Here is a 14,240-nt window from a genome sequence, read left to right on the forward strand (position 1 = left end):
TTAGCTGTTGATTACGTTTCTAAGTGGATAGAGGCGAAAGCCACTCACAATGATAATGCTAAGACTGTGGTTGACTTTCTTAAAAGTTCTATATTTTCTAGGTATGGGACTCCACGAGTATTAATCAGTGACAAAGGAACTCATTTTTGCAATAAGCTCGTAAGTGCAGTTATGAAGAAATATGGAGTAACTCAACGAATTGCCACTGCTTACCATCCACAAACAAACGGGCAAGCTGAAGTGTCCAATCGTGAAATCAAGTCCATTTTGGAAAAGATTGTTAAACCTAACAGAAAGGATTGGAGTTTGAGACTAAATGACGCACTTTGGGCTTATAGGACAGCTTACAAGGGATCAATAGGCATGTCACCTTATCGACTCATTTTCGGTAAACCGTGCCATCTCCCGGTCGAATTAGAGCACAAAGTATTTTGGGCAGTTAAGCAGTGTAATATGGAGATGGAGTCTACAAGAAGGTCTCGAAAGTTAGACATCCAGGAACTTGAGGAAATTAGAAACGATGCATATGAAAATGCTCGAGTTTACAAAGAAAAGACAAAGGCGTTTCATGATAAGTTAATCACTAGGAAGCAGTTTTCAATAGGACAAAAAGTTCTCCTATACGACTCCACTTTAAAAATTTTCACTGGTAAGCTTCGATCCAAATGGATAGGTCCATTTACTATTACTAATTTATTCTCAAATGGTGCAGTGGAAATTCAAAGCGAAGAAACCCGGAAGTGCTTTAAGGTGAATGGTCAACGACTAAAACCCTTCTACAAGAATTTTCAAACGCACACAGTTGAGGAGATTGTTCTCGAGGAGCCCAGAATTTGAGTAGCAGGTCGTCAAGCTAATGACGTTAAACAAAGCGCTGTTGGGAGTCAACCCAAATTTTTCCCTTTATGCAACTAAATTTTTGGTAAAACGAAAAATAAAAATGCATGTCGATGATCAGTTCTGTCTAAAGAAAGACTTGGTACTTAAGAATGTCCATTGTGACTCACCTCTCTTTCCTGGAAACTTACTTGGTACATTTATCACGACTATTTTACTAAATCTCGTAATCTTAGTTTTTAAATAATTTATTTCTTGAGTTTATAGCTTAGCTAATAAATTCGAGAAATAAAAAAAAATACACATTTTAATTTTAATTTTCCTTTTATTATTATTTATTTTTACTATTTTATTTTATTTTTATTTTTATTTTGTTTTGTTTTTGCAGGGAAACATTCCAAAACAAAATTAAATTCTCCATGTCAGCCCATAAAATTCTTTTTATTTCAGCCAAGGCCCACTCCACCAACCCACCATTTAAACCAATCCAATACCTAAGCTAACCCATTAACCAAAACCCAAACCCAAACCCAATATACTAACCCAAATTCAAACCCAAAAATAAAACCCAAATTTACACTACCAACCGTCCACCCCTTTTCAAATTTTAAAAAAATACCCTAACCTTTCACCCATCAAATCCTAATCTTTCACCTATCACATCCATCTTTTCACCTAGAAAACTACAACCTCACTACCCCATTTCAACTCACCACTTTTTCCCCCCTAACCGTCCACCCATTTTCAAAATAAAAAAAAACCTTTCACCCATCAAATCACATCCTATCCACCTATTTTCCACCTAAGAAAACCCAACCCCATTACCCCCATTTGACAGGCCAAAGAAAGAAAAAAACTATTTCTTTTTCAAACTCTACTTTCTTTCTTTTATTCCCCTTTCTCTTTCATCTTCAACACCACCACTCAACACCCCTCCAAAGAAACCATTTCACCACCATGGTCCGCACACGCGAATGCATGGCACAAGAACTGCCGTTCACAATAAACCAACGACAAAACTAGTTCACCGCCCAACCCTTTGTCACCATCAACTCTAACGAGTCTCATCTATCTCCGCCGCTGTAATCGCGCCGTCCTAGAAAAAACTGCAACCCAATTTCGATCGTCGAAGTCTACCCACCCCATGATCCACCCAATTCGGTCGACCATCCTCCAAACAGCCCGGTCGTACCACCAAACTCATCCGATAGCCAAGACCGCCCATCTCCCAGACCAAACGTCCATGCACATCAACCAATACAATCGGGGCCTTCGAGAAGAACTCCGTGACCCCCGAATGATGGTGTTGAACCACATTCAATGCAAAGACAAACCCGAGGTCGCCAACAGCCACCTTTGGCCGATTTATCAACTCCAACGACAGACGATGCCAAAAATCACGAAGATGAAACGGACCACCATGACATTGACTTTCGCCCACGTGAACGCGGTCGATTTTGACAAGGAAGAGGATTCATGCCCGCGGAGAATAGATTCCATGGGAATCTAAGTTCACGAGCCTGACACACCAAGCACAATTCGAACAAATCCAACATCGTCCTCTTCCGATATGTAAGCACGCTCATTATATTCTTTAGAAATTGAAGAATCTGTTAATCAATATTTTAATGCTATTGGGTGGACTGCTTTTGCTGCCATTGATGAACCTGCATATTATGAGTTGGTTTCTAAATTTTATTCCATATTTTACTTCAATCGCTCTGCTAACATGGTGGACACACATGGTGCTGTCAATTTTCGCTTGCTAGGTGTGCATTATAATATGTCTATTTCTAAGTTTAATGTTGCTTTGGGATTTGTTAGTGAGGACTATTTAGCAACTAATGACTATTATGAATCATATCTCGACATACCACCTGATTTTAATGCCAATAAAGGTTTAGCATTGTTAATTGAAATGAGACAGATATCGTACGACCCGAAGCATTGTAAAGACATAGGAATTCATAGTCCTATACTGAGATACATACATAGATTCCTTGCTTTCAATTTTTCCGAACGTAATGATGCATCTGCCTCTTTAACTAAAACTGAATTATTCTTTCTATGGTGCATGCATTTTGGGTAGAAAGGTGAATTTAGGCTATTGGTTTGCTATTAAGTTTCAACATGTTTTGCGGTCTAATCAACCACTAATTTTGGGTACTTACATCACACGTTTAGCCTCCAATTTGAATCCATCAGCTATCAATTTTAGTTCTTTGAATTTGGCATACAAAATGGACTCTTTAGATATGTACTGCTTGGATTCTGTGGGGTTACTTGCCGGTACCCCTTCTTCTTTTTATTTTGTTCCTCCAGGTACGAGAACGGATCGGTCGAATAGAGTGTTCCAATGTAGACACCAGCACGGAATGGAGCCTTCAACTTCTGTCTAATCTCGATTGACCCGAATCGAGGAAGGACTCAAATCTTTACGCACCTTGGTGACAGACGTTCTCACACACCTACGAGACCACCCTCCACGACGTTGAAATACATGGGGAGTTAATTTTTCCTTTCCCTACCTAATTTTACTTTTTATCCATTAAATAATTCAAATTACATTGGGACAATGTAAAATAAGTAGGGGGAGGGAAACATAAATTGGTTCTAATTTTCTTATCTGTTGTCGCTGTTTTTGCATGTTTTTCGTGAAAGGTAAAATTTTTCTTTTGATAAATTAGGACAGTACACTTATGGTTTGACCTATTTAGCTATTTAGTTCTTTACACATAAAAATTTTCAATAACCTAAACTTAGTGGGTAAGAAATTTTTAGAAATTATGAGTTTGCTTAATTGCGTACCTTATATCACATGTTAATTTTCTACCTTCTCTTCTTAAAAAAAAGAAATGAATAAATAATAATACTCCTCTTATACGAATGTTAAGAGTGAAAAATTAGGGTTGTACATCGGGCTAAGTAACCGAAACGTGGTGCTTAGGTTATCATCACATCTCGCGTAAAAAGGTTCGTGTGGCTGTCCAATTTCTTTGCACTCACTTCGCTAACAGGCTATCACGAGTAGGGTGAAATATCCCGCTTAGAGACATCCGAATCGACTAACCGAAACATGATGCTTGGGTTGTCATCATGTCTCGCGTCAAAAAATTCGAAAATGTCCTAAGTACAAAAATAATAAAATGAAGGGTAAGTCTATCAAGCTCTAATAATTTCTGAAATATATTTACTTACTTCTTAGGCTAGGTTATTTGAGATGTTAATGTGATAGGATTAAATTGTTGAATTGTGCAAACCATGGGGGTCAAGTCCTATTTTGGAGGAAATTTTTCCTTTTGCAGATACATGAATAATGCTCGAGGACTAGTATTAAATAAGTAGGGGGATTTGATTAAATGCTAAAAATACATATTTCATGTAATTAAATTGGTTAATTTATGAGAGTGCACCACTGATTTTTCCATGTTTATATTGAATTTTGTGCAGGGGTGCAATTTGGGGCTAAATATAAGAAAAAGGAAACAATTGGGCTAGATTGAAGTAAGGAGCAAAGAATGCGGGCCAAAGAAGAATTTTTCCAAGATGTCATTAGCTAAAATTCTATGTTGACTTAGTGGGAGATTATGTAGGGATTTTTTTGTATCATGGAATATTTTATTTCCTTGATTTTCTATGGTTAGTGGCTCTTAATTTGGCAAAGCCACTAGTATAAATAAGGCTACTATGTTCATTCATTCATCAAGTTTTCAATCAAGCTTTTTTCATCTCTTGAATACAATCTTTCTTTCCTTGCAAATTTATTTTCTGTCACAAGTTCCTCATATTTTTCCATTTATTTTCAGCTTTAGAAATACTGCATCAAACCTTGCGTTACCCACACCCACCTACTTTCATTTCTTTTTCATTTATTCAACATTCTCCAATTATGCCCAATACCAACATGCCCCAAACCTTAGTCAACTAAAACCATTTCAGCTTTAGGTCGGAGTTAGCCTAGTCAAAACCATGAGTTACGAACTTGAGCAATTTAACTCCTAAATTCCAGCACTTATTATTTCTCTGGATTAAGAGTATGATTTTGTCAACTCATAAAGTCAAATTAACACTAAGTCAAAAAAGACGTCGTTTGAGTTACTGTGGTTAGACGTACAATTGGAATTCCGAAAGGATCGATTGTCCAATCGGTTTTCTGTGAACACATTGGCATGCCAAGTGGGGATTACTGTTTGGTTCCATCATGGGAAGGAGTAACCAGATTTAAATGTCCCACACAGTTGAGGGCATTGGTTTGAGCTAGGCTATTCTAGAACGCAAAGCTGTCGGAGTTCTAAATCACGAATGTTTCGTTGGTTGTTCGATCGGTAAGGGTTAGTTATTGGATGTTCCATAACTAGTTTACACAAGGAAGAGTTGGTGTCTGAGGCATCCTTGGTAGCTATAGCTAGCTTATTGGAAAAGAGGAGTTCATCTAATTTTGATGATCGGTTTAAAGACGAGGAAAAACCTGTGCCTGAAGCTGGGCTAAGTTTAATTAATTTCCCTTCAGATTTATTTAACTGTTTTTATTATTCTGTCTTCAGCTTTTACTTTTTATGAATTTTATTTATTTATTTCAGGTTTCAAATTTTATCCCCCTGAACTTCTTGGGCACAGCAACTGCCCCGACATAAATCTGGTCAAGAGAGCAACAATTTGCAGTAAACCCAGTCTATGAGGGATCGACCCTACTCCCTATACTGCTTAAATTTGCAAATTAGGCGTAGGATTATATTGGTGGAATCGACACCTATCAAATCCTCCAACTTCTGTTGTACCAATAAGAACTGTTCATCTAGTCACCTCGACTCCTTGGTTGCTGCAATGCCTTAATCACAGCCTAGTATGACCCCTCCTAAGCATTTTAACCATACTGCCCGATGCTTACAAGAAGTTGTAACTTGCCTCACGACCACACCCACTCCACCAACCACAACTCCCATTCCACTAGACCAAGGTTCTCACCAACAAGCATTAGGCCTCCAGCCTCATGACTTAGAGACTCAGGAGAAAATGCGATGTTTGGAAGAGTAATTCTCCAAATAAGAATGTTGTGTTAAGGAGCAGTAAGAGCAATAACGTATTAGTCCTTCTACTCTACTTTTAATATGGTCTAATTTACTTTTAGTCCATGTACTCTTCAAACATTTAAAATTTATATAACTCTTAATTCCATGAATTCTGTCCCTTTACTCTATTGATTTATTTAATTAAAGTCTAATATTGATAAGACCCTTAAAGAAATTCCTGTAAATCGAATTATATAACATTTTTAAATTAAAAAAATAATCATATAGTCAATATTACATATTTAAAAAGTCAAACAAGCAAATAAAAATATTCAGTGTAGGATTATAAGGTTTCTAATTTTTTTATTTCTCAAAGTATCTACCAGAACGAGCCCAGTAACTAATCATTTGCATTCTGTAGGCCCATTAAAGGGATAGATGCTGGCCACAAGTTTTAAACATATGGTTTATGATTTTGAATATTAGGTTATAAACTTTTTTAACACTGTTAGTGTTAAAAATAGAACGTTGATAATGACAATTTATCGCAAAGAAAAAGAGAGAAAAAGAAAGAACACACAGATTTTACGTGGAAACCCTTCTGGGAAAAAAAAACAACGGGCAGAGGAGAAGACAATTCACTATGTCGAATTCGAATAATTACAAGAGGAGTAAACTATATCTATTTATAGGCTTGTAAAACCATATTCTAATAGGAGTGTAGTAAGATTGAAACACCTTATTCTAATCAATATCAAATAGATAGAGTTTAATAAGGTTTAAAATCATTATTCTAAAATAAAATAAAAGAAGTATAATTCTATAGGGATTTTACTTTTATTTTATTTTACCATTGTATTTTATTTAAATAAGGATTCGAGTCACTTAATTCTAACAATCTCCACCTTGACACGAATTCTCAATGAACAAATTCTTCATCGCGAACTCTCAACGAATAAGTTCTCCACCTCTTCCATAAAACCCCTTAAGGGTTTAACTCCAACAATGAATACCAATCAAGTCTAAGCAATGCTCATAGGAAGTGACTTAGTCATCATATCTGCAGGATTTTCATGAGTACTAATTTTGCTCACAACAATATCACCACGAGCAATAATAAAATGATGCCAAACATCAATGTGTTTGGTTCTCTCATGAAAAATTTGATCTTTTTTAAGGAAGATGGCACTCTGACTGTAACAAAATACTGTATTGATTTGAAGGTCTTTATTGAGTTCATTAAAGAGTCACTTCAACCAAATAGTTTCTTTACAACATCCAGCTTCAGTGGTAGACAAAGCAACTGTAGTTTGCAAAGTGGCTTTCCAACTGATTGCACAACCTCCGATTGTAAAGACATGATTTGTGAGAGATCTTCTTCTATCAAGGTCTCCAGCAAAATCAGCATCAACATACCCAATGACTCCATCTCTAGTTCTTCCAAACTGTAAGTAAACATCAGTAGTACCTCGTAAGTATCTTAAAATCTACAGAAGTGCTTTCTAATATTCTTTACCGGGATTCGCCATGTATCTGCTAACTGCACTGACTGCATATGATAAATTTGGATGTGAATAAACCGTAGCATACATGAGAGATCCCACTACACTAGAGTATGGAACATGTGACATGTACTCAATCTCATCATCTAGTTGTGGAGACAAAGTCGATGAAAGTCTAAAATGGGCTGCCAAAAGAGTACTAACAGGCTTAGCATTCTGCATATTGAATCTGCAAAGAACTTTCACAATGTACCCCTTCTGACTTAAGTACAATTTACTTGCTTTTCTATCTCTAAGAATCTTCATACCAAGTATCTTCTTTGTTGGTCCCAAATCTTTCATCTCAAATTCTTCACTTAGTTGGGCTTTGACCTTTTTTATCCCTCATTTATCTTTCGCTGCTATTAACATGTCATCAACATAAAGGAGTAGATACATAAAAGAACCATCACTGTTTTTCTTAAAGTAAACACAACTGCCAAAGCTACTTCTTTTAAAATCATTAGAAGTCATAAAGGAATCAAACCTCTTGTACCACAGTCGTGGTGACTGTTTCAAACCGTAAACGGACTTTTTCAGCAAGCAAACATAGTCCTCTTTTTCTGAGACTGTAAAACCCTCTGGTTGTTGCAAGTAAATCTCCTCCTCAAGTTCTCCATACAAAAATGCAGTTTTTACATATAACTGCTTAAGCTCAAAATCATGCATGGCCACAATACCAAGCAAAGCTTGAATCGAACTATGCCTTACAACTGGGGAGAACACATCTATGAAGTCCACTCCTGGAATTTCACTGTAACCCTTTGCAACAAGCTTTGCTTTATATATGGTTTTTTCAACTCCTAGAGTCTCTTATTTCTTTTTAAACACCCATTTAACAATGAACAACCTTTTTACCTTTAGGAAGTGATCCCATGTTTTGTTTTTGTGGAGTGATTTCATCTTCTTTTGCATAACAAACATCCACTTTTCTGAGTCTTCACAACTAACCGCATCAGAATAATTAGATGGCTCTTGATTTGTATCTATATCTTCAGCCACATTTAAAGCATAAACAACTAGATCAGCCTCGGCATACTTCTTTGTAGGTTTAATTTCTCTTCTAGTTCTATTTTTGGCGATAGAGTATTGTTGTGAAGAAGCAACTCTATTCTGAATTTTTGTACTGGCTTGAGGAGTCGACTCTGTTGTAGATTCTAGATTAATTTGATGTTCTACCTGCTTTTGATTTTCTTTATTGGAAGAGCCTTTAAGAGATAAGTTAGGTAGCATAGCAGTTTCATAAAAAACAACATCTCTGCTAATCACAACGTTTCTATTTTCAAGACACCATAACTTATACCCTTTTACACCAGCTTTATAACCAAGAAAAACACATTTAATGAATCACGGTTCCAATTTTCCATTATCAACATGAGCATACGCAAGACACCCAAAGATTTTTAAATCAAAATAGTCAGCAGGATTACCAGACCATACCTCTTGTGGAGTCTTTTTCTCAATGGCAACGGATGGAAATCGGTTGATCAAAAAAATACAGTAGAGGCTGCTGTAGCCCAAAATGACTTTGGTAAATTGGCATTTAACAACATACATCAAACCTTCTCTATGATCATTCTGTTAATTCGTTCTGCGACGCCATTTTGCTGTGGAGTATGACGAACTGTCAAGTGTCTCACGATCCCTTCTAACTTGTACAGTTTATTAAACTCATCAAAACAGAACTCTAAGCCATTGTCTATGCAGAGGTATTTTATTTGTTTTCCCGTCTATTTTTCAATCATAGTTTTTTAAGACTTAAATGCGGAAAACGCATCGCTTTTCTGCTTTAGGAAGAACGCCCACACTTTTCTGAAAAAATTATCAATAAAAGTTAGCATATAATTAGCTCCACCTCTCGAAGGCACTCTGGATGGCCCTCACAAATCATAGTGAATATACCCCAACGTTCCTTTCGTGTTATGGCTTCCTCTGGTGAATCGAACTCTCTTTTGCTTTCCAAAAACGCAGTGCTCACAAAACTTTAGTTTACAAATTCCTTGTCCCTCAAGAAGTCCTCTTTTGCTCAATTCTGTCATACCATTCTCACTCATATGCCCTAGGCGCATATGTCAAAGTTTAGTAATATCATTATCTGACAAGGAAGAGGATGCGACAGCTGCATCACCAGTAACAGTAGAACCTTGCAAAATATATAACTTGGAAGTCTTTCTCTTCCCTGTCATCACAACGAGGGAACCTTTGAAAATCTTCAAAACCCCACTTTCAGCTATGTATTTGTACCCTTTTAAATCAAGAGTACTCAACGAAATTAAATTTCTCTTCAATTCAGGAACATGTCATACGTCACTAAGTGTTCTGACAACTCCATCAAACATCTTAACTTTAATTGTTCCAACACCTGCAATTCTACACGAAGCATTATTTCCCATCAAAACAACACCTTCAGACACTGTTTCGTAAGTTGTAAACCAATCCCGATTGGGACTCATGTGAAAGGTGCAACCCGAATCAATGATCCACTCCTCGCTCACTTTAGAATTGTTGACAAAAGCGACTAGAAGTTCGCCATCACTGTAGTATTCTACAACATCAGCTTTACCGAAATTTTCTGGTTGTTTTCTATTTTAATTCGCAGCCTCCCTTTTGATCTTGTTCTGTAGCTTATAACACTCAAATTTAATGTGCTCTTTCTTCTTGCAGAAGTTACAAGTTTTACCTCTGTTTGAAGACTTCAATCTACCCTTAGATTTACCACGAGGATTCTATTCCTGTGTCCTTCTACGATCATAATCAGCATTTCGATCTTGTCTTCCACGAACAATGAGACCCTCTCCCTGAGAGTTGGTTTTAACCACAAGATGCTTCATCTTATCATACGAGGTTAAAAAATCATAAATCTCATCAATTGTGAGAGACTCGCGGCTATATAAAATCATATCTCTAAAGGTTGAATAAGACGGGGGCAACGAGCAAAGTAGAATCAACCCTAGATCTTCCTTATCATATTGAACCTCCATAGCCTTCAAGTTTGAGAGAATTTCTTTAAACATTGTTAAGTGTTCGTGCACAGATGCACCTTCATCCAAACGATGAGCATAAAGACGTTGTTTCATATACAGCTTGCTAGTTAGAGTTTTCGACATACATATTTGTTCCAACCTCTTCCATAATCCAGTGACGGTCTTCTCCTTCATCACATCTTGCAAAATTTTGTTAGACAAATACAGATGTAACTGAGTTAACGCCTTTCGATCCTTGCGCTTCTTCTCTTCCTCCTTTCTATGTTGAAGGCATCTTGTCCACCCCTAGCAGGGCTTCCTCTAAGTCCATCTGTGCAAGAATTGTCTGCATCTTTATTTGCCACAATGTGAATCTGGTGTTGTGATCCAACAACGGAATTTCATACTTCAAAGACGTCATTACTATGATTAAGATGAACAACCCGGAAGCTCTGATCCCAATTTGTAAAAAATAGAACGTCGGTAATGATAATTTATCGCAAAGTAAAAGAGAGAGAAATAAAGAACACACAGATTTTATGTGAAAACCCTTTCGGAAAAAAATTTACGGGCAGAGGAGAAGATAATTCACTATATCGAATTCAAATAATTACAAGAGGAGTAGACTATGTCTATTTATAGGCTTGTAAAATTATATTCTAATAAGATTGTAGTAATATTGAAACACCTTATTCTAATCAATATCAAATAGATGGAGTTTAATAAGGTTTAAAAACCTTATTCTAAAATAAAATAAAAGATGTATAGTTCTATAGGATTTTACTTTTATTTTATTTTACTACTATGTTTTATTTAAATAATGATTCGAGTCACTTAATTCTAACAGTTAGAAAAGCAAAAACCTTTACACCTTACATAATTTTCATGGAGTTTTAAATTGGTTACGTGACTTTTTTAATTTTAAAAATGCTATATAATCAAAAGAGTAGAGAAACTAAATTTTTATGATTCAAAGTAGAAAAATATAAAAAAGATTAAAGCAGAATTAGACATTGTAATATTCATGCAAGCAAAGAATCAAATATTGAAAGAAATTACAGTACGGTAAAGGAAGTGGAAATGACTGTAATCAAGGGTACAATTTGACATTGTCTGACTTCTTTTTCCAAAGTGAAAACTTTGACAGAAAATGTGAGTAACATGAGAGGTTATAAGCATTAAACGACGTAGCACGCAACATTCAAATCCGCGTTCCTCGGATTCTTCATATGGCCTACAACAATGCTACGTTAGTTTTATATGTTTTTTCTTTTGTCCTAATAAATTTGGTGTGTTTAGTTTGTAATACCCAATTTTAGCCCGGGCTCACATATGGAAACATAATTTTTGAGTATATGCAATCTTAGATATGATATGCAATCCTAGATATGATATGCAATCTTAGATATGATATATGCAATCTTAGATATGATATGTAATCTTAGAAGATTTGATTTTGTAATCTTAGAGATTTAATTTGTAGATACCCTTTAATCTCAGCCGTTGATCTGTACCGTTGGATTTGGGGAGGCTCAACTATAAATAGAGGCCTCTCCCTTCATTGTAAAAAAAAAAGAAAAAAGAGGAGGAGGAATAAAAAAAGAACGATTGGCAGTTTTTTAAAGCTGGTTTACTATTTTTTTCTTTCGATTATTATTTTTTACTTATTTATGATTTTAAAAAAGGGAGAAGGTGATACCACTGCGAATTTTATTTATTTATTTTATTTAGCCCCTCCGCTTTTTAATATTTTTGTAATTAAGTTTTCTTTATTTTTTTTAATTTACCCTTTTATTTATTTTAAATTCTAATTTAATCCTTTTGAAGTTTGAACGACAACATTTTAGAGGAGAAGGGAAAATTTCCCTTCCAGCCCCTCTATGTAACTCGCGCGTTCAAATTAGTCCTTTTACTTTTATTTATTTGCGGATTTACCCCAGATATTTTAATTGCAATTCAATTTAGTTTTTTTTATATTCTTTTTATTTATTTTATTAATTAATAGTGTAATTATTATTTTTATTCTAATTTTTTTCTATATATATTCCTTTTATATGTACACACACACACATATATATATATTTTAAAAAACGAATATTTTGCTATTTTTTAATGAATATTTTCATATATTTATGTATATATTTACGTTTTAAGTGATTAAATACTCACCTTTTTTCCTTTTTAAAATATACTTATTTGTTATTATTTTATATATGTATGTATAATTATTTTTTTCTTATTTTCATAAGTATATTATGTGTTGTATTTATATATAAATTCCATAACCTAAAATTTTATTTGTAAATTATATGTATATTTTTAATCTTCATAATTTCCATTTGTACATCTTTTGATCCTTATTTATTTGTTTGCTATCCCATCCATTGTATAATTGTGTTTACACTTAATATTTTGCATGTCATGGATTACCTTTTTTATTTCGTTTATTCATTTGCTTATATTATTTTTATGTCGATGATGTATTTATTATTGTTATTATTGTTATTATAGCATTTGCATGTATAAAATCACATTACATCATTTTTTACTCAAATTTAAAGATAGAAATTTTTTTTTAAAATTGAGATAATGTTCGTATTTAAGATTTTCAAGGGAATTGAGCCCTAACGTATTGGGTTCCGATTTTCTTCGTTAAATCCGATAATCAAGCATTTCTCTTCAATCAAAAAAAAACTCATTATTGGGAATTCAACACGTTGTGTCCTAACGTATTGGATGTGACGCATTGATTTCTCGAAATGAAGATTTTTTTAAAATAATAAAGGAAATATTCCGAGTTTGGGATTTTAAAGGAATTGTGTCCTAACGTATTGGGTGTGATTTCTTAAATCTTGGATAAGTGGATGTTCTTTTAAAGAAAAGGAAATATTCTGAGCTTGGGATTCTAGAGGAATCGTGCCCTAACGTATTGGGTGTGATTTCTTAAATCTTGGATTAGTGGATGTTCTTTTAAAGTTTTATTGTACAAGTATTTTGGCCCGATTTATTTTGGGGAAAATTAGAATGTTGTGCCCTAACGCATTGGGTGTGGTATCTTTTGCTCTGAAATAATAAGGGTCTTAATACGTAGCCTTTTAAGTTTTGCTAAGGATTACGTTGTTTTTCCAAATTCTAGACCTTAAGACACTAATTAATTAACTAGGTACCAATTTTGGGCGTTACGAGGGTGCTAATCCTTCCTCGTACGCAACTGGCTCCCGGATCCGTTTTTCTAAAACTCGTAGACCAAAGCTGTTTTTTTTAGGTGATCCAATCACACCTCAATAAAAGATTGGTGGCGACTCCCATTTATTTTGTTTTTTTTAAAGTCGACAACCTAAAAATTTTGTTTTTCAAAAAAATGGTTTCGACATAGTTAAATTAAGAAAATGCCATTAACACCAAACCAAATCACGCAAAAAAAAAGAACATAGAACAGTAGGGCCTTTTAATGGAGAATATAGCTGAGACTCTATTAGTAAAGTTCCTCTAAGAATATTGACTTTTCATTTCTGTAAATTTCTTCACGTGTCCCGTGAGAACAAATGCTTAACCAAGACCGGTGTTTGAGTCTAAGCTGGCCTGACCCTATTTAATTCATGTCAAATACTATTGTCCTATTGGTGAACATACTGTGAAATCTTACCAGGTTTTCTTCTTTAGTTTTTCTTGGTCCAAAAGTTCTTTTCTTTCATCATTTTCCCAAATCATTTTAATCTCGCCTATATTATTTTTTAATTTTAAAAAAAATATTTTATTTTTTTAAATATTTAATAATTTTATATATTTTTTATTTATTGAAATTTTTTATATAGCCATCTTAACATTATTTTAATGTTTACAGTAGAGTAGTATTATATATTTAATATAAGTTTATTTTTTAATGTATT

The sequence above is a fragment of the Gossypium raimondii genome, chromosome 4, assembly GCF_025698545.1.
Source record: "Gossypium raimondii isolate GPD5lz chromosome 4, ASM2569854v1, whole genome shotgun sequence".
Taxonomy (NCBI): Eukaryota; Viridiplantae; Streptophyta; class Magnoliopsida; order Malvales; family Malvaceae; genus Gossypium; species Gossypium raimondii.